Source organism: Lutra lutra, chromosome 3, assembly GCF_902655055.1.
Source record: "Lutra lutra chromosome 3, mLutLut1.2, whole genome shotgun sequence".
In the NCBI taxonomy this organism is placed as follows: domain Eukaryota; kingdom Metazoa; phylum Chordata; class Mammalia; order Carnivora; family Mustelidae; genus Lutra; species Lutra lutra.
The window spans coordinates 163,649,523-163,668,722 of record NC_062280.1 but is presented as its reverse complement, the minus strand read 5'-3'; the positions used below and the strand labels follow the sequence as shown (position 1 = coordinate 163,668,722).

Below are 19,200 nucleotides of genomic sequence, written 5' to 3'. Positions count from 1 at the left end.
CCTTCTTTTCACTACATCTGTATATTTTGGGTAAATACCCAGTAGTGCAATTGCAGGGTCATAGGGAAGCTCTATTTTTAATTTCTTAAGGAATCTCCACACTGTTTTCCAAAGTGGCTGCACCAACTTGCATTCCCTCCAACAGCGTAAAAGGGTTCCCCTTTCTCCACATCCTCTCCAACACATGTTGTTTCCTGTCTTGCTAATTTTGGCCATTCTAAGTGGCGTAAGGTGGTATCTCAATGTGGTTTTACTTTGAATCTCCCTGATGGCTAGTGATGATGAACATTTTTTCATGTGTCTGATAGCCACTTGTGTATCTTCATTGGAGAAGTGTCTGTTCATATCTTCTGCCCATTTTTTCATATGATTGTCTGTTTTATGTGTTGAGTTTGAGGAGTTCTTTATAGATCCTGGATATCAACCTTTTGTCTGTACTGTCATTTGCAAATATCTTCTCTCATTCCGTGGGTTGCCTCTTTGTTTTGTTGACTGTTTCCTTTGCTGTGCAGAAGTTTTGATCTTGATGAAGTCCCAAAAGTTCATTTTTGCTTTTGTTTCCTTTGCCTTTGGAGACATATCTTGAAAGAAGTTGCTGTGGCTGATATTGAAGAGGTTACTGCCTATATTCTCCTCTAGGATTCTGATGGATTCCTGTCTCATGTTGAGGTCTTTTATTCATTTTAAGTTTATTTTTGTGTATGGTGTAAGAGAATGGTCGAGTTTCATTCTTCTACATATAGCTGTCCAGTTTTCCCAGCACCATTTATTGAAAAGACTGTCTTTTTTCCACTGTATATTTTTTCCTGTTTTGTCAAAGATTATTTGACCATAGAGTTGAGGGTCCATATCTGGGCTCTCTACACTGTTCCACTGGTCTATGGTCTGTTTTTATGCCAGTACCATGCTGTCTTGGTGATCACAGCTTTGTAGTAAAGCTTGAAATCAGGTAATGTGATGCCCCCAGTTTTATTTTTGTTTTTCAACATTTCCTTAGTGATTCAAGGTCTCTTCTGATTCCATACAAATTTTTGGATTATTTGCTCCAGCTCTTTGAAAAATACTGGTGGAATTTTGATCAGAATGGCATTAAAAGTATAGATTGCTCTAGGCAGTATAGGCATTTTAACAATGTTTACTCTTCCAATCCATGAACATGGAATGTTCTTCCATCTTTTTGTGTCTCCTTCAATTTCTTTCATGAGTGTTCTGTAGTTCCTTGAGTACAGATCCTTTACCTCTTTGGTTAGGTTTATTCCCAGGTATCTTATGGTTCTTGGTGCTATAGTAAATGGAATCAATTCTCTAATTTCCCTTTCTGTATTTTCATTGTTAGTGTCTAAGAAAGCCACTGATTTCTGTACATTGACTTTGTATCCTGCCATGTTGCTGAATTGTTGTATGAGTTCTAGTAGTTTGGGGGTGGAGTCTTTTGGGTTTTCCATATAAAGAATCATGTCATCTGTGAAGAGAGAGAGTTTGACTTCTTCATTGCCAATTTGGATACCTTTTATTTCTCTTTGTTGTCTGATTGCTGTTACTAGGACTTCTAATAATATGATGAACAAGAGTGGTGAGAGTGGGCATCCTTGTCGTGTTCCTTATCTCAACGGGAAGGCTGCAAGCTTTTTCCCATTGAGGATGATATTTGTTGTGGGTCTTTCATAGATAGATTTTATGAAGCTCAGGAATGTTCCCTCTATCCCTACACTTTGAAGCGTTTTAACCAGGAATGGATGCTGGATTTTGTCAAATGCTTTTTCTGCATCAATTTAGAGGACCATGTGGTTCTTCTCTCTTCTCTTATTAATTTATTCTATCACATTGATTGATTTGTGAATGTTGAACCATCCTTGTAGCCCAGGGATGAATCCCACCTGGTCATGGTGGATAATCTTTTTAATGTTCTGTTGGATCCTGTTTGCTAGGATCTTGTTGAGAATCAGCATCCATATTCATCAGTGATATTGGTCTGAAATTCTCCTTTTTGGTAGGGTCTTTGCCTGGTTTGGGGATCAGGGTAATGCTGGCTTCATAGAAAGAGTCTGGAAATTTTCCTTCTGCTTCAATTTTTTGAAACAGCTTCAGGAGAATAGGTGATATTTCTTCTTTGAAAGTTTGGTAGAATTCCCCAGGGAATCCATCAGGTCCTGGGCTCTTGTTTTTTGGGAGGTTTTTGATCACTGCTTCAATCTCATTATTAGATATTGGTCTATTCAGGTTGTCAATTTCTTCCTGGTTCAATTTTGGGAGTTTATAGTTTTCCAGGAATGCATCCATTTCATCTAGGTTGCTTAGCTTATTGGCATATAACTGTTGATAATAACTTCTGATGATTGTTTCTACTTCCTTGGTGTTAGTTGTGATCTCTCCCTTTTCATTCATAATTTTATTAATTTGGGCTTTCTCTCTTTTCTTTTGGATTAGTGTGGCCAATGGTTTATCGATCTTATTGATTCTTTCAAAGAAACAGCTTCTAGTTTCATTGATACGTTCTACTGTATCTCTGGTTTCTACCTCATTGATCTCAGCTCTAATCTTGATTATTCCCCTTCTTATGTGTGGAGTTGGTTTGATTTGTTGTTGATTCTTCAGTTCTTTAAGGTGTAGAGACAGCTGTTGTGTTCTGGATTTTTCAATTTTTTTGAGGGAGGCTTGGATGGCTATGTATTTCCCCCTTAGGACTGCCTTTGCTGTATCCCATAGGTTTTGGACCGAAGTGTCTTCATTCTCATTGGTTTCCATGAATTGTTTCAGTTCTTCTTTGATCTCCTGGTTGATCCAAGAATTCTTAAGCAAGGTGGTCTTTAGCTTCCAGGTGTTTGAGTTCCTTCTGAAGTTTTCCTTGTGATTGAGCTCCAGTTTCAAAGCATTTTGATCTGAGAATATGCAGAGAATAATCTCAGTCTTTTGGTATCAGTTGAGTCCTGATTTGTGACCCAGTATGTGGTCTATTCTGGAGAAGGTTCCATGTGCACTTGAGAAGAATGAGTATTCTGTTGTTTTAGGGTGGAATGTTCTGTATATATCTATGAGGTCCATCTGGTCCAATGTGTCATTCAATGCTCTTGTTTCTTTATGGATTTTCTGCTTCGATGATCTCTCTATTTTTGAGAGAGATGTGTTAAGATCTCCTACTATTAATGTATTCATATCAATATGACTCTTTATCTTGATTAACAGCTTTCTTATGTAATTGGGTGCTCCCATATTGGGGGCATAGATATTTACAATTGTTAGATCATCTTGGTGGATAGTCCCTTTAAGAATTATGTAGTGTCCTTCTGTATCTCTGACTACAGTCTTTAGTTTAAAATCTAATTTGTCTGATATGAGAATCGCTACCCCAGCCTTCTTCTACCCCTGCCTCATGCCCATTGGCATGAAAGATGCATCTCCATCCCTTCACTTTCAGTCTGGGTATATCTTTAGGTTCAAAATGGGTCTCTTGTAGACAACATATGGATGGGTCCTGTCGTTTTATCCAATCTGCAACCCTGTGCTGTTTGATGGGCATATTTAGGCCATTCACATTGAGAGTGATTATTGATAGATACGTTTTTATTGACATTGTGTTACCTTTGAAGTCTTTCTTTCTGTTGATTGTCTCTATATTTCTGTTCAATGCTATTCTTAGGATTTTTCCTCTTTTATAGAACCCCCCTTAATATTTCCTGCAGTGTCAGCTTGGTGGTTGCATAGTCTTTTAAGCCTCGCCGGTCTTGGAAACTCTTTTTCTCTCCATCCATTTTGAATGTCAGTCTTGCTGGATAAAGTAATCTAGGCTGCATGTTCTTCTTATTTAGTGCCCTGAATATATCTTGCCAGCCCTTTCTGGCTTGCCAGGTCTCTGTGGACAGGTCTGACGTTATTCTGATGGGCTTTCCTCTGTAAGTAAGGAGCCTCTTTGTCCTAGCGGCTTTCAAGAGATTATATCTAGAATTATGATTCCTCAATTTGACTATCAGGTGCCTTGATGTTTTTCTGGAATTTATAATCTTGGGTGGAGACCGTTCAGCCTCTAGTACATGAACGCTGGTTCCATTCACGAGATTGGGAAAATTTTCATAAAGAACTTGTTCCACTATATCTTCTAGACTTCTTTCTTTCTCCTCCCCTTCAGGGATTCCAATAATTCTGAGGCTGGAATGTTTCATGGCATCATTTATTTCCCTGATTCTGTTTTTGTGGCTTCTAAGCTGTTTGTTCCAGGCTTCCTCCTGATCCTTTCTCTCTGTTTGTCCTCCAGATCACTAATTCTATCTTCTGTCTCAATTACCCTAGCTTTGAGAGAATTTAGATTAGATTGGAACTCATTGAGGGCATTGTGAACCACATCCCTGGTAGCTTTCAGTTTTGCCCTAACATTGTGAACATCAACTCTAGTCGCTTTCAGTTCGGCCCTAATCAATTCCGTTTGGTCATCCATGGCTTTCTCCAACCTAGCTATTGCCTGGATAATTGTTAGCCTGAATTTTCTTTCCAACATATTGTCTATGTTGATAGCCATTAACTCTGTTGCAGAAGGCCCATCCTCTGTATTTTTCTTCTGTTGGGCATTCCTCCTCCTAGTCATTTTGGTGAGAGATGGCTGAACGGATGTAGCTGGATGTATCGACCGTGGTGCAGTCAAGGTGCACCCTGGAATGCTTCTGAGCAATCAGGATTCCCCACCCAAATGAGAGAAAAAAGAAAAGAAAAAGAAAAAGAGAGAGAGAGAGAGAGACATGAAAGAAAGGGAAGATAAAAGAGAAGGTTCAGCCCAAATGGGCCCCAAGGTAAGATTTATGAAGTATACAAACAAAAACAGACAAACAAAAAGATGGATAAAAGTATATGACAAGAGAAAAAAAAAAAATATATATATATATATATATACACACAAATAAAGGAAGAACCTCATCAAAAAGAACCCCAAGTGTAAGATTTATATACTATCAGGACAAACACAAAAACACAGAAACACTGGTGGAAGAAAAAGATGGGAGAGTGGTTATAAATTATCAGTGTGGGCAAGGAAGGTTGTTTTGATTCTTCCTGGATGTATCTTGATATCTTTGTTAAAGGTCTCAACTTTCCTAAGATAAAGGGGGATTAAAAATTGGTTTACCTATAGGGGTAGCATTGATTGGGGAAAGGGGATTACCTTGAAGTTTAACTCTATATGAATATTAGAAAATAAAAGTAAAAAAGGAATAAACAAGACTAAACTAAACTAAAATTAAAAAAAAAGAAATTAAAAAAAATAGAAATGCAAAAGAAAAACACAAGGTGTATGTATCAAAAAGTTCAGGTTAGAAGGTTATTATGGAATTTGATGTACTGGACATCTCACTGTGATGGTAAATAGGTTAAAAAATTATCTATATATAAAAAAAATGAGCCAGAATAGTGGGAACAAATTAAAAATAAAAGTTGTCCTATGAAGTAATGGTGATTTTTCTCTTTTTTCTTTTTTTTTTTTCTTTCCTGGTTGGTTTTCTCGGGGAGGGGCCTGCCACGTGGGTTTTCAGCCAATGATGTTCTCTGAGTTAAGTCCTCCTTCCCCCCTCAAGGGGGTGGGCTCTGAGGAAACTGTTTTTTTTCAGGCTTTTGTTCTCTGGAGGTTTTTTATGTTTGCTCACTTTCTCTCTCTCTCTCTCTCTCTCTCTCTCTCTCTCTCGCCTTGACCGCTTTTGATAGTTTTTGTAGGTTTAGAGGAAAGCAAACTGCACCCTGACCTCCCTCTCAGAGAGAAGCCTCAGTCTGGCTGCAGAGCCCAAATAAATTCCCCTTTGGCCGCTGGCAGAGCAGGTTCCTAGTCGCGGTTCCTGGGGACGCAGGATTTTTTGCTTATACCCAAAACCACAGCAGCGGGGCTGTCTGGGCAGCTCCAGACTGCCAGAGAGGTTCCAAGCAGCAATTGCACACCAAGATTTCCCGCTGACCCTGGCTGGGAGTGCCTGGTCTTTCTGGGTCCGAGAGCACTGGGCTGGCGCCTGTACGCACCTCTCTCCGGGGAGGGCGCAGGGCGTGACTCAGACTCTGATAGCAGGGCATGGCACTCGCGTGGGGACTGCAAAAAGGCTGTGTTTCTGCCGGCTGGCGAGGCTCCCAGCCCCTCACAGGAGCCGGGCCCCACGCGCTCTCAGGCGCGCTGGTGGCTCAGGGACCAAGACCTGGTTTCTCAACTGCACTCTCTCTGGCTCTGTGCCAGGGGTGGCTGTCCTGAGTCTGGGGACTTAAGTTCCTGTCCCTAGCCGCCCCAATTCCCACAATTCCCACCCCCCCCCATGATCCTTTGCTCTTTTGGAGTGCTTTCTACTAGACTTCAAGTTAATGCTGGTCCCCAGACGCAGGGCACTCTCGTATTGGGGTATTACTTTCCAATGAGTCGCCTCTGGTAGCTCCCTCCCCCTTTTGTTTATCTTCCAATATCAGTCCGACATTCCCACTCCGCTTTACCTGCCCACTGGCGTCTTCTGCTCCTGTAGAGATCCAGACGTGTATAATTCTGATCTCAGCCTGATTTCGTGGGTGATCGGAGTTCTTTGGAAGGTAATCAGCTCACTTTAGGATACAGGTTGAAAGGGCACCTCCTCCTACTTCCCCGCCATCTTGTTTTCCCAAACAAATTTTAGGATTGTTTATTCGAGCAATTTGAAAAATGCCAGTGGAATTTTGATCAGGAAGGCATTTAAAGTAGATTGCTCTAGGCAAGTATAGGCATTTTAACAATGTTTACTCTTCCAATCCATGAACATGGAATGTTCTTCCATCTTTTTGTGTCTTCTTCAATTTCTTTCATGAGTGTTCTGTAGTTCCTCGAGAGTACAGATCCTTTACCTCTTTGATTAGGTTTATCCCCAGGTATCTTATTGTTCTTGGTGCTATAGTAAATGGAATCAATTCTCTAATTTTCCTTTCTTTATTTTCATTGTTAGTGTATAAAAAAGCAACTGATTTCTGTACATTGATTTTGTATCCTGCCACATTACTGAATTGCTGTATGAGTTCTAGTAGTTTGGGGTGTTTTTTTTTTTTTTTTTTCGGCTTTCCATATAAAGTATCATATCATCTGTGAAGAGAGAGAGTTTGACTTCTTCTTTGCCAATTTGAATACCTTTTATTTCTTTTTGTAGTCTGATTGCTGTTGCTAGGACTTCTAGTACTATGTTGAACAACAGTGGCAAGAATGGACATCCTTGTCATTTTCCTGATCTCAAAGGGAAGTATGTCAGCTTTTCCCCATTGAGGATGATATTCGCTCTGTGTTTTTCATAGATTTTATGAAGTTGAAGAATGTTCCCTCTATCCTTATACCTTGAAGGGTTTTAATCAGGAATGGATGCTGTTTCTTGTCAAGTGCTTTTTCTGCATCCTTTGAGAGGACCATGTGTTTTTTTCTCTCTTCTTTTTTTGATTTGTTCTGTCACATTGATTTGTGAATGTTGAATCACCCTTGCCTCCCATGGATAAATCCCACCTGGTAATGGTGGATAATCATTTTAATGTACTGTTAGATCCTATGAGCTAGGATCTTGTTGAGAATCTTGGCATCCATATTCATCAGGGATATTGGTCTAAAATTCTCCTTTCTGGGGGGGGGGTCTTTGCCTGGTTTGGGGATCAGGGTAATGCTGGCTTCATCAAAAGAGTTTGGAAGTTTTCCTTCTGTTTCTAATTTTTAAAACAGCTTCAGGATAATAGGTATCATTTCTTCTTTGAATGTTTGGTAGAATTCTCCAGGGAATCCATCAGTTCCTGGGCTCTTGTTTTTGGGAGGTTTTTGATCACTGCTTCAATCTTATTACTAGATATTGGTCTATTCCGGTTGTCAGTTTCTTCCTAATTCAATTTTGGAAGTTTATAGGTTTCCAGGAAGGCATCCATTTCATCTAGTTTGCTTAACTTATTGGCATATAACTGTTGGTAATAATTTCTGATGATTGTTTCTATTTCCTTGGTGTTAGTCATGATCTCTCCTTTTCACTCATAATTTTATTAATTTATTAATAAATTTATTAATTTTGTAAATTTATTGATTTAAAATTATGAATTTATTAATTCATAATTTTATTAATTATTGATAATAATATTAATTTATGACTTTTGGGTTAGTTTGGTCTGTTGTTTATCAATCTTACTGATTCTTTCAAAATCTAGCTTCTAGTTTCGTTGATGTGTTTTACTGTATCCCTAGTTTCTATCTCATTGATCTCTGCTCTAATCTTACTTCCCTTCTTGTGCATGGGGTTAGCTTAATTTGTTGTTGATTCTCTGGTTCTTTAAGGTCTAAAGAGAACTGATGTATTCTGGATTTTTCATTTTTTTTGAGTGAGGCTTGGATGGCTATGTATTTCCCTCTTAGGACCACCTTTACCATATCCCATAGGTTTTATGCCAATGTGTCTTCATTCTCATTGGTTTCCATGAATTATTTAAGTTCTTTGATTTCATGGTTGATCCAAACATTCTTAAGCAGGGTGGTCTTTAGCTTCAAGTGCTTGAATTCCTTCCATACTTTTTCTTGTGGTTGAGTTCCAGTTTCAAAGTATTGTGGTCTGAGAATATGCAGGGAATAATCTCAATCTTTTGGTATTGGTTGAGCCCTGATCTGTGACCAAGTATGTGGTCTATTCTGAAGAAAGTTCCATGTGTGCTTGGGAAGAATGAGTATTCTGTTGTTTCAGGGTGGAATGTTCTGTATATTTCTATGAGGTTCATCTGGTCCACTGTGTCATTCAATGCTCTTGTTTATTGATTTTCTGCTTGGGTGATCTATTACTGAGAGTGGTTTGTTAAGATCCCCTACTATTAATGTATTCATATCAATTTGACTCTATCTTCATTAACAGTTGTCTTATGCGTTGGCTGCTCCTGTATTGGGGGCATAAATATCTACAATTGTTTGATCTTCTTGGTGGACAGATCCTTTAAGAATGATGTAGTGTCCTTCTTTATCTCTGCCTACAGTCTTTAGTTTAAAATTTAATTTATCTGATATGAGAATGGCTACCCCAGCTTTCTTTTGAGGCCCACGAGCATGAAAGATGCTTCTCCATCCCTTCACTTTCAGTCTGGATGACTCTTTAGGTTCCAAATGGGTCTCTTGTAGACAGCATATGGACAGGTCCTGTTGTTTTATCCAATCTGCAACTCTGTGTCATTTTATGGGACTGTTTAGGCCATTCACATTGAGAGTAATTATTGAAAGATATGTTTTTATTGACAAAATGTTGCCCATGAATTCCTTGTTTCTATAGATGGTCTCTGTAAATTTCTGATCTATGTCAGTCTTGGATTCTTTCTTCTTTTATAGAACCCCCCCCCCTTAATATTTCTTATAGTGCTGGCTTGATGGTCACATACTCTTTTAAACCTTGCCAGTCTTGGAAGCTCTTTATCTTACCTTGAAGGTCAGCCTTGCTAGACAAAGTATTCTTGGCTGCATGTTCTTCTCTTTAGTGACTTGAACATGTCTTGCCAGCCCTTTCTGGCTTGCCAGGTTTCTGTGGACAGGTCTGATGTTATTCTGATTGGCCTTTCTCTGTACATATGGAATGTCTTCCCCCTAGTTGCCCTCAGGACCTCCTGTCTAAAATTATGATTCAACAGTGCCACAATCAAGTGTCTTGAGGTCTTTCTAGATTCTATGATCTTGGGGGGTGTTTTCTCTGCCTCTAGGACACGAACATTGGTTCTATTCCTCAGATTGGGAAAATTTTCATTGAGAATTTGTTCAACTATATCTTCTAGTCTTCTTTTTTATCTTCCCCCTCAGGGATCCTGATAATTCTCATGTTGGAATGTTTCATGGTGTCATTTATTTCCTTAATTCTATTTTCATGGTTTCTAAGTTGTTTCTTCCATAACTCTTCCTGATCCTTTTTCTCTATCAGTTTGTCCTCCAGATCACTAATTCTATCTTCTGCCTCAGTTACCCTAGCTTTTAGAGTATTTAGATTAGATTGGATCTCATTGACAGCATTTTTAAGTTCTTCCAGGGTGGCTTTCACTTCTGCCCTAATCAATTCCATGTTGTCACCTAAGGTGTTCTCCAACCTACTCATTGCCTGAATAATTGTTACTCTGAATTCCCTTTCTGACATACTGTTTATGTCTATATCCAATAGTTCTGAGGGAAAGAGCACAGTCTCTGAATTTTTCCTCTGTTGAGTGTTCCTCCTCCTAGTCATTTTGGTGAGAGGTAGTTGAGGAGATGTGTAGTTAAATATATCAACCATGATTCAGGAAAGGTGCACCCTGGAACTCTTTTGAGCAATCAGAAATGATCACCAAAAAGAAAGAAAAAAAAAAAAGAAAGAAAAAGAAGAGCGAGAAAGAAAGAGAGAGAGAGAAAAAAAAAGAGAAGACCCAGCCAGAATGGGCCCCAAAGGTAAGGTTTATACAAACAAAAAGACCAACATAAGTAAATGACGAGGAAAAAAATTTAAAAAAAGAACTAAGGCAAAATGAACCCCAAGGATAAGATTTATATAATACCAGAACAAAAACAAATACACAGAAACACTGACAGAAGAAATGGATGGGAGGATGGTTATAAATCCTTGATGTGGGTGAGGAAGGTTATTTTGATTCTTCCTGGGTGTATCTTGATATCTTTGTTAAAGGACTCAACTCTCCAGAGATAGAAGGAGATTAAAACTGCTTTCTATTTAGGGGTAATACTGATTAGGGAAAGAGGATTACCTTGAAGCTTATATCTATATGTATATTAAAAAAAAATAGAAAAGCAAAAGAAAAACACAGGTATATGTATGAAGAAAGTTCAAGTTAAAAGGTTATTATGGAATATGTTGTATGGAACCTGTCATTGTAATTGTAAGTACGTTAAAAAAAATGTAAAAGAACAAGAATAGTGAGAACGAATTAAAAATATAAGTTGTATCTATAAGGTTTTAGGTAAATACCAGGAGCTTAGTATCTTGTTTTCCCCTGATATTGGGGTTTTACAGTTTTATGGGGACCCTGTGGTGGTTTTCCTCTTGTTACTTTGGCTGGCTTTCTAGGGGAGGGCTTGCTGTGTTGTTTTTCAGTCAGTCTTGCTTGGGTTGAGTCCTCCTGCCCCCCATCAAGGGGCTGGGTTCTGTGGAAACCAGTTTTCAGGCTTTTGTTCTCTGGAGGCTTTTGTTCTTTTGTGTCTTTTTGTGGCTTTTCAGAGGTTTAGTGGAAAGCAAACTGCACCCAGACTTCGATCTCAGAGAGAATCCTCAGTCTGCTCCCCTCTGGGTGGTCCAGAACACATAAATTTCCCCTCTGCAAACTCCACTGAGCCATGCATACTCCTACAGGCAGTGCACATCCCCAGCCACCATCCCAGGGGTTGCCCAAATGCCCGCTTGTCTCTGCACTCCCATGCCACTAAAACCATGAGCAATATTGGTCCAGGGAGCCCACTTCCAGTGACTGCCTTTGCCGGGACTGCTGTCTGGGGTCCAGACCTCAGGGTTTCGCAGGTTGTTGCCTGGTGCTGAGAGATCCCAACCAGAGATAGCCCACTGAGATTTTCAAGCCTGGGCTTGAGACCATCAGCTAGCATCCAGATAGAGCTCTTTCAGGGGAAGGTGGGGAGCACAATTCAGATCCCAGTCACACAGTGCATGCAGAGCGCAAAAGGCTGTGGTTCTAGAGAGCCTAGCCTAGTGCCGGTACAAGCAGTGGAAAGCCGGCGGCTCAGGGACCACCACCTGGAGGCTTTGCCGCACTCTCTCTGGCCTGGGTGGTCACTGGTGATGACCGTCCTGGGTCCGTGGGCTTAAGCCCATGCCTGTGGCCGCCGGATTCCACCATTTGCCCCTTAAGATCTTTGCTCTTTTTGAATGCTTTTAACCAGACTCCAAGTTAATGCTGGTCCCCACTCACAGGGCACTTTTATATTGGAGTATTATTTTCCAATGGCCCAGTTCTGGTGGGTCCCTCCCCTTTCTGTTTATCCTCTGATATCAGTCCAATTTTTCCCACTCTGCTTTACCTTTCCACTGGCATCTTCTGCCCCAATAGAGATCCAGAAGTGTAAAATCCTACATCTCAGCCCCATTTCATAGGTATGCAGAGTGTTCTGGTAGAAAATTAGTTCACTTTAGGGGACCGGTTGAAACAGGGTCTCCTAGTTCTCTGCCATCTTGTCCTTACTGCTGTTTATGCTCTTTCAATTTAATTACAGTTTGTTGATTTTTAAAACAGCCATTGATGCTTGGTTGTTTTTTGAACAGTGTCATAAACCAAAAACCATAGACACCAAGATCTTGAGGGGAAAAAAAAGTCTAAATACTAAGGATATTATTGAGACCGATGTTATGGTTTTTTTTTTTGTTTGTTTGTTTGTTTGTTTGTTTTTTTTGAGAAACAGGTACTTAACATTTGTTTGTGTAGAATATTTTATGTAATATATGTTATGTCAGATAGTGTGAAGGATCTAAGACTTTACCTGACTTGCAAGTAAACAAGTTAGTCTATGGACTTTCATGTATATCCTGACAGAAGTACCAGATTGCAGAGACACAGGCCATGCATTACTTACACCAAAAACACCAGCTTGGGTGGAATCTTGGTGCCAGTTCTTTGAGCCCAAATTCTCAATGGAACACACAATGTCACAGTCTGGAGGCTGATAAGTCTAAGATCAAGGTACCAGCAGATTTGTTGTCTGGTGAGTGCCCACTTCCTGGTTCATAGACATCTATATTCTTGCTATGTTTTCACATGATCGAAGTGGGGAGGGAGCTCTCTGAGGTATCTTCATAGGGCACTAATCCCATTAATGAAGGCTCCACCCTCATGACCCAATCACTTCCAAAGGCTCCCCTTCCTAATACAATCACATTGATGTTAGAATTTCAACAAATGAATTTTTGGGGGACACAAATAATCAGCCAATAGCCCACAGTGAGAATCAGGTATTATTTGGATATGCAGTGGATTTATATCACAGGAGAGGTGCTCCAAAATTATAACACGAAGTATTGGACAGCTGGTATATCATCCCTTTAGCCCTATGGGAGATAAAGGCTTTATTTTAATCTAAAATGTCAAAGGGTATTGTGATCTGAGGAGGGGAAGCTCTCTTGATTTGTTACACTGAAATCTAATTAGATGTCTCTCACGAGATGGTGTGCCCAAGTTTATTATGACTCTAGAATGTAAGCAAATCTTCAGGAAGATGACGGCAATTTTTACTATCCTGAAATGTGTCCAGGAGTGAAATGTTCTGTAATTTCTTTCCTAAGAAGACCTGAAATATAAAAGACAAAAGAAAAAGAAAAAGACAACCCAGAGAAATCCAGGAAGAACTACTGTCTGGCATTATGTTTATACTAGAATCAAGTAAGATTCTCATAGGCTCACAGGGTTTCTGAACGTAACAATGGCTCCTAATTCTTCTCAAGGTTTCCTTGTGGTAAATCAAGACCCTGTCACTGAGACTATTCTTAGTGAAACTGTCTTGGAGCCTCAGGCTCTTAATGAAGTAGATGATAAAGAAGACGAAGGAACTGTTAACAGCCGGTTAGAAGAAAGCAAGAATGAATTGGTAACTATAAACTTTCAGTCAAATAGGAATGCAGACAAGTTTCTCTGCCAACTAAAGGAAGATAATTCTGAGTTAATTAATAAATTGTGGACTCAGCAGAAAATAGTGACACAGTCACAAATAACAACCCCTCCAGGAACTCCATCATCTGCCCCCTCCATCAAGGAAATAAAAAGCTGGCTCTCAATGCTACCAATACTGCCAGGAGAATCCACACCAAGCTTCAATCTGAAGAATGTACTGAGACTCTAGACTCAAGCTATGTTGTGGGACAAGTGTTTTTCACTTAATACACTTAATAAAAGTGAAAAGAAAACTGGACTTGCATGCTTTTATCAAGCAGAAGATAATCACTTTAGCAGATAGTACAACCTCCACAGACTTACCAAATAGCAATAAATCCAGGCTGGATGCCCTCAAACACATGCTACGTGAAGTGGAACACTAAATGGAAGGATGTGAATGGTGGACAGAATGTGAGGTCAAGGGACTACAGAGTAATCAGTCTTACAGGTTTTACTCTCTCACCGGTGAGCTCTCTCTATTGTCTGGTTTGGTACCATAAAGAACGTGAACTCCAGCTGCCTAAAGTAGAGATAAGGTAGCAACTGGAACAACTGTTAGGTGATCATCGAGAGCTCACTATGCACTTACAGCAGAAATTCTTCTTCTTAGAGAAGAAAATACTGCTACCCAGGCATGAGTTTAGCAGTGCATGGTCATAACAGGTGAGCAACTTCTTTCACTCACACATGCCATGAAGAACTGTCCTTTGATAAACAGCAACAAAAAAAGTCAGGCATCACAAAGGGGATCCATGAGTGGGATATTTATAGATAAATCATAGGCCCTGCTGTCAATGCTAATGTCTCTGTGCCACTGATGTTCAGAGTGGAAGAAGTGGTTGAGTTCCCAGAGGAAAACTTGTCTGTTGACTATCTCAGGTACCAACCTCCCCAGATAGTATGAATCTGGCCAATAATTTTCCAGCACAGATTTTTGGGCATGGCAGCTCAAATAACACCACGAAGACAGAAAATCAACTCAGAATTCTCTCCCTTGTAGGATGTATTAAGGAGGACTGTTCAAACTCATCCTGCTTTACAAATTCCTCCATTATGGAAATGATTGAGAAGGAACAAAATTGAGAAAAGAAGACCTTACCTAATGGTGCAGACAATCAGAATTCAAACAAGGAGAGTTATGTCTTCATACTCAGTGGTGGATGGCCTCTCCCATGGGAGGAGATCTGGAGAATGAAGCCCAGTGTCCTTATGTTAACCCCTTGAAGCCCCTCTGCAGTTCTTATTCAAACACTCAGCAGGCCAGAACCCCCAGCTTCTTAGAAGAGCCCCCAGTACTGGGAGATGGGCAACAGCTTAGAACAAATGAGGCATCGATACAAAGAAATGACATCATGGCACGAATTGCTGTGTCAACAATGCGGAATTCACCTATCAAGGCACATTGGAAAAATAACACTGGGCCAGGAGAAGAGCAATGGGGATGGACTTCAGGAATTAAACAAACAAAAGGTAAGTCATGCAAGTGACATGACAGCTAATTTTGTAGCAACATGATCTCTAACACCAAGTAGCATGGAGGAATGGATTACAGCAATGAATCAGCAGAGTATGGATGCTCATGAAAAACTCTTGCAGAGCAGCAGACACTTGCTGGTTTGAATCCCTTCTCTCCACCAACATCACCCATTCTGTCACCTCTCAGAGCACAGAGTTTTCCTGAAAGAGGAAAGAGGACAAATGAAGTATCTATTATAAGAGCAGAATACCCTGAAAGTTCAAAATGTAGTGCTATCTCTCTCACTACTGGGATAAATATAATAAGATCTTAAGGGGCTACTAGGAATTCTTGTTCTCCATTAAACACTACCTTAGGAAGTAGGTGATGCATACCTCTTCATACAAGAGCAAACATTGAGGAACAAAATGAAGAAGGCTGGTTTGTTCTTTCTACCCACTTGTCATGAATGAAGTTAGCTGTACAGAGTTTGTTCTCAGTAATATATCCTTGAGCTTCCACTCCCTTTTCTCTGTCCGTGCTTTCAAATTTTCATGTCCTTCCTTTAGATAAAACCTACACAGATCTTATGACATAGTATTTATGGAGCAAGGTATTTTAATTCTGACCTTTTCAATTGGATTTCCAACAACTAACCAATCTATAATCTCTGGTAAATATAATATTGACTATAGGGGAAAATTATAAACTTAAAAATTTTCAGGAACATTTTTTGAGGCTCTAAGATTTCTTTATTTTTTATATTTTTTAATTTATCTATCTACCTACCAACCTATTTATTTTAAGTAGGCTCCTTGCCCAGCATAGAGCCCAATGCAGGGCTTGAACACATGACTCCAAGATCAAGACCTGAGTTAACACCAAGAGTTGGATACTTAACTGAATGAGCTACCCAGCACCTCTTCATTCATTTATTTTATCATTATTATTAAGCTCTAATGATAAAATAAACACAGTCACAATCCAGCTAAAAACAATGTATAAGCACACAAGTAGACAGAAAACTGCAACTATGAAAAGAGCTACCAATAGAATTTGACAGTTACAGAGATCAGAGAAGCTTCCCTGAGGCACTGATGTTGCTTAATGAAGAATGATTGTAATTTACCTAGAGGGCCAAGGAAGGAAGGAAGGATACTCCAAGGAGAAAGAATGGCATGTGGGAAGCCCCATGGAAGAAGCATAGCCTGTTCACAGCCCAGAGCAGAGGGATAAGGGCAGGTGGGATCCTGCTATAAGAAGGTGGTGGTATATAATAGGAACTTTGCATTTGTTTAGGGATAACTGGCTTTATTTACTGTAATAAATAAAAAGCCATGGAGGTGTTTGTAGAGGGGAAAGAGTATGGTAATTTAATATACATTTTCAAAAGATTACTATGGCTGATGTTTATCAAAACAGAAAAAGACCTGCCAATATAAATGTATCTTGCAGTATGAATTCAAGCAAAGTATAGCCCACAGTGAAGTAAAACACTAAGTGCAGACTTCTTATGTAACTAGTATTTCATGACTTATGATATCACATATATATTATGATAGGCAGAATTCTGAGATGCCTTAAGATGCCTAAATTCTACTGTGGGGCTCTATAGACTACTCTCCTTTTGAGGAAAGGAATAATTTGTGAATATGATGAGATAAGACTCTTCTGATTAGTTTACTAATCAGATGACTTAATCAAAAGGGAGATTACATAAGTAGGCCTGTACTAATCAAGTATGTCCTTTAAAGGGTCTTGTCCTTCTGAATTTAGGGAGGTCTTAAGGTAAGAGCAATGGATGAAGGCACATATTAAGGATCTGAGAGTGCCACCTGGGAGCTAGAACAGCCCAGATTTGACAGCCAGCAGGAAAGGGGGGCGGGGACTGCAGCCAGACAAACACAAGGAACTGAATTCTTCTAATCACCTGAATGAGTTTGGAAGACTCAAATCCCAGATGCCAATCTCAATCCCACCCAATACATTAATTTCAGCCTTGTGAGATCCGAGAAGAGGATCCAGCTAATTTGCCCAAACACCTGACTCAGAAAAAAGTGTAAGATAGTATGTGGGTGTTGTTGAAAACCCCTAAATTTTTGACAACCTGTTATATAGTGTTAGAAAACTCGGTGTGTGTTTGTGTGTGCATGTTCAATTAAAGCCTTTTTCTTGAATTGCTCTTGACAAACAATTATTGCTGTGCTATCGAATTCCTAACTTCATTGTTAAATTAGGACAAAGTTTTAGTCAAAGTTTTGACAAAGAACATTAGTCATCACTATACAAAAATACACTGGTATGATATAATTGCTTGAGTCATTAACATGAAGTTGAAGATACATTGCAATTAAATTAAAAAAACAATTTTGAAGATGCTTTCTGACCATTTAGATTTGAAGAGGTTCAAATATGTAGTCTGAATTGGGGGTGGATGATGTTGTGTAGTCATAGGTAAAATTAATGCTTTCATCCCAACATTGTCCTCTCCAGATGAACCTCATGTCAGCACAGTGCATAACACCTCACCTGAATGGCTGCAGAGAGTGTTAAATATTTTCTAAGCTGAAAACTAAACGATTTGAAAATTCTAGATTCAATATACTGAAACAGAGAAATCATAGTGTTTGGTAGTTAAATGAGTCTGCATGATCAACCATTTCATTACTAATTGTATTTCTATTCTAAAGATTTTATTTATTTATTTGATAGAGATACAGCGAGAGAGGGAACACAAGCAGGGGGAGTGGGAAAGGGAGAAGTAGGCTTCCCAACAATCAGGAAGCCTGATGTGGGGCTCAATCCCAGGACTCTGGGATCATGACCTGAGCTGAAGGCAGATGCTTAATGACTGAGCCACCCAGGCGCCCCACTTCTTTACTAGATGTCCATAGATTTTCCCCAAATGCTTAAATATTAAAATGAAGTTTCAACTACTGAATAATACATATAATATATACCCTATGTTTGTATAAAATAGCATAATTTTGATATTTAAATAAATGTCCATTTATTTTACCAGCATTACATAGAAGAGAAAAAACAGTGAATATATATCCATATATATCTATCTCCACACATACACATGCATCTGTGTTTATATTATAATAATTAATGAAAATATTACTAAAAATAATTTCCCCAATAATTCTTATATATTTATACTCAGGACAATTCATGTTTGATAAACTTATATGTATGTATATATACATACATATGTATAAACTTATATAAACTTGTATATATAATCCTATATATAAATGTGTGTATAGATATATATATGTATATATATAAATACATAGTTATATATATATTTATATATATATATAGAGAGAGAGAGAGAGGAAGAGAGATACAGACCTATGTGTGAAATACTATCATATATATATATATAAAACTTGAGTATATAAACCTGTATATATATATACACACATTCATGTTAGTTGACTGAATGAAAAAATACATTTTGATTATATAACTAAGTAACTATGTATCTCTTTGTAATTAAAGATATTTAATAGAAAAATATTTACCTTATAAAATATAATTATATAATTAAAAGTATTCATAGAAATATCAGTATTATTTTTAGAAGGAAAATTTTTTATTATTAAAATTAAACATTAAAATTTTAATGTTTTATGATAATTTTAATTTATTTTAATTTAATTTTAATGTTTTATGTTTTAATGTTAAAACATAAAAATTAACATTAAAATATTATTATTTTGGGGAGGGTATGTGCTATGGTGAGTGCTGTGAAGTGTGTGAACCTGGCGATTCACAGACCTGTACCCCTGGGGATAAAAATACATTATGTGTTTATTTAAAAAAAAAATTAAAAAAAATTATTATTATTTTCAGAGAAAAGAAAATATCCTTAGCTGAGTCTTTTCAGTTTTTATCAAAGGAAAATTAGAAGTTTTCCTATGGATAAACAAAGCAGTAGTAGCATTCTCTCCCTTTTGAGTGACACACTAGGCAAATATCAAACATTTTGTTAGTGCATTGCATAGACAGATATATTTCCCAAAGGTCTCAAAGTCTTGACAACTATATGTTTATGTAAATATATACATATATAACTGTCCTTTGATGAATTATAGCATAAAAACAATTCATGAAAGATATGAAGCAAGATGTGTGAA

At 38.4% G+C, this 19,200-nt stretch overlaps 1 pseudogene; it reads left to right on the top strand.

Moving 5' to 3' along the window:
- Window positions 1-15,521, top strand: part of LOC125095648 (spindle and centriole-associated protein 1-like) — a 28,727-nt pseudogene extending 13,206 nt beyond the window's left edge.
- Window positions 15,522-19,200: the final 3,679 nt, after the last annotated feature.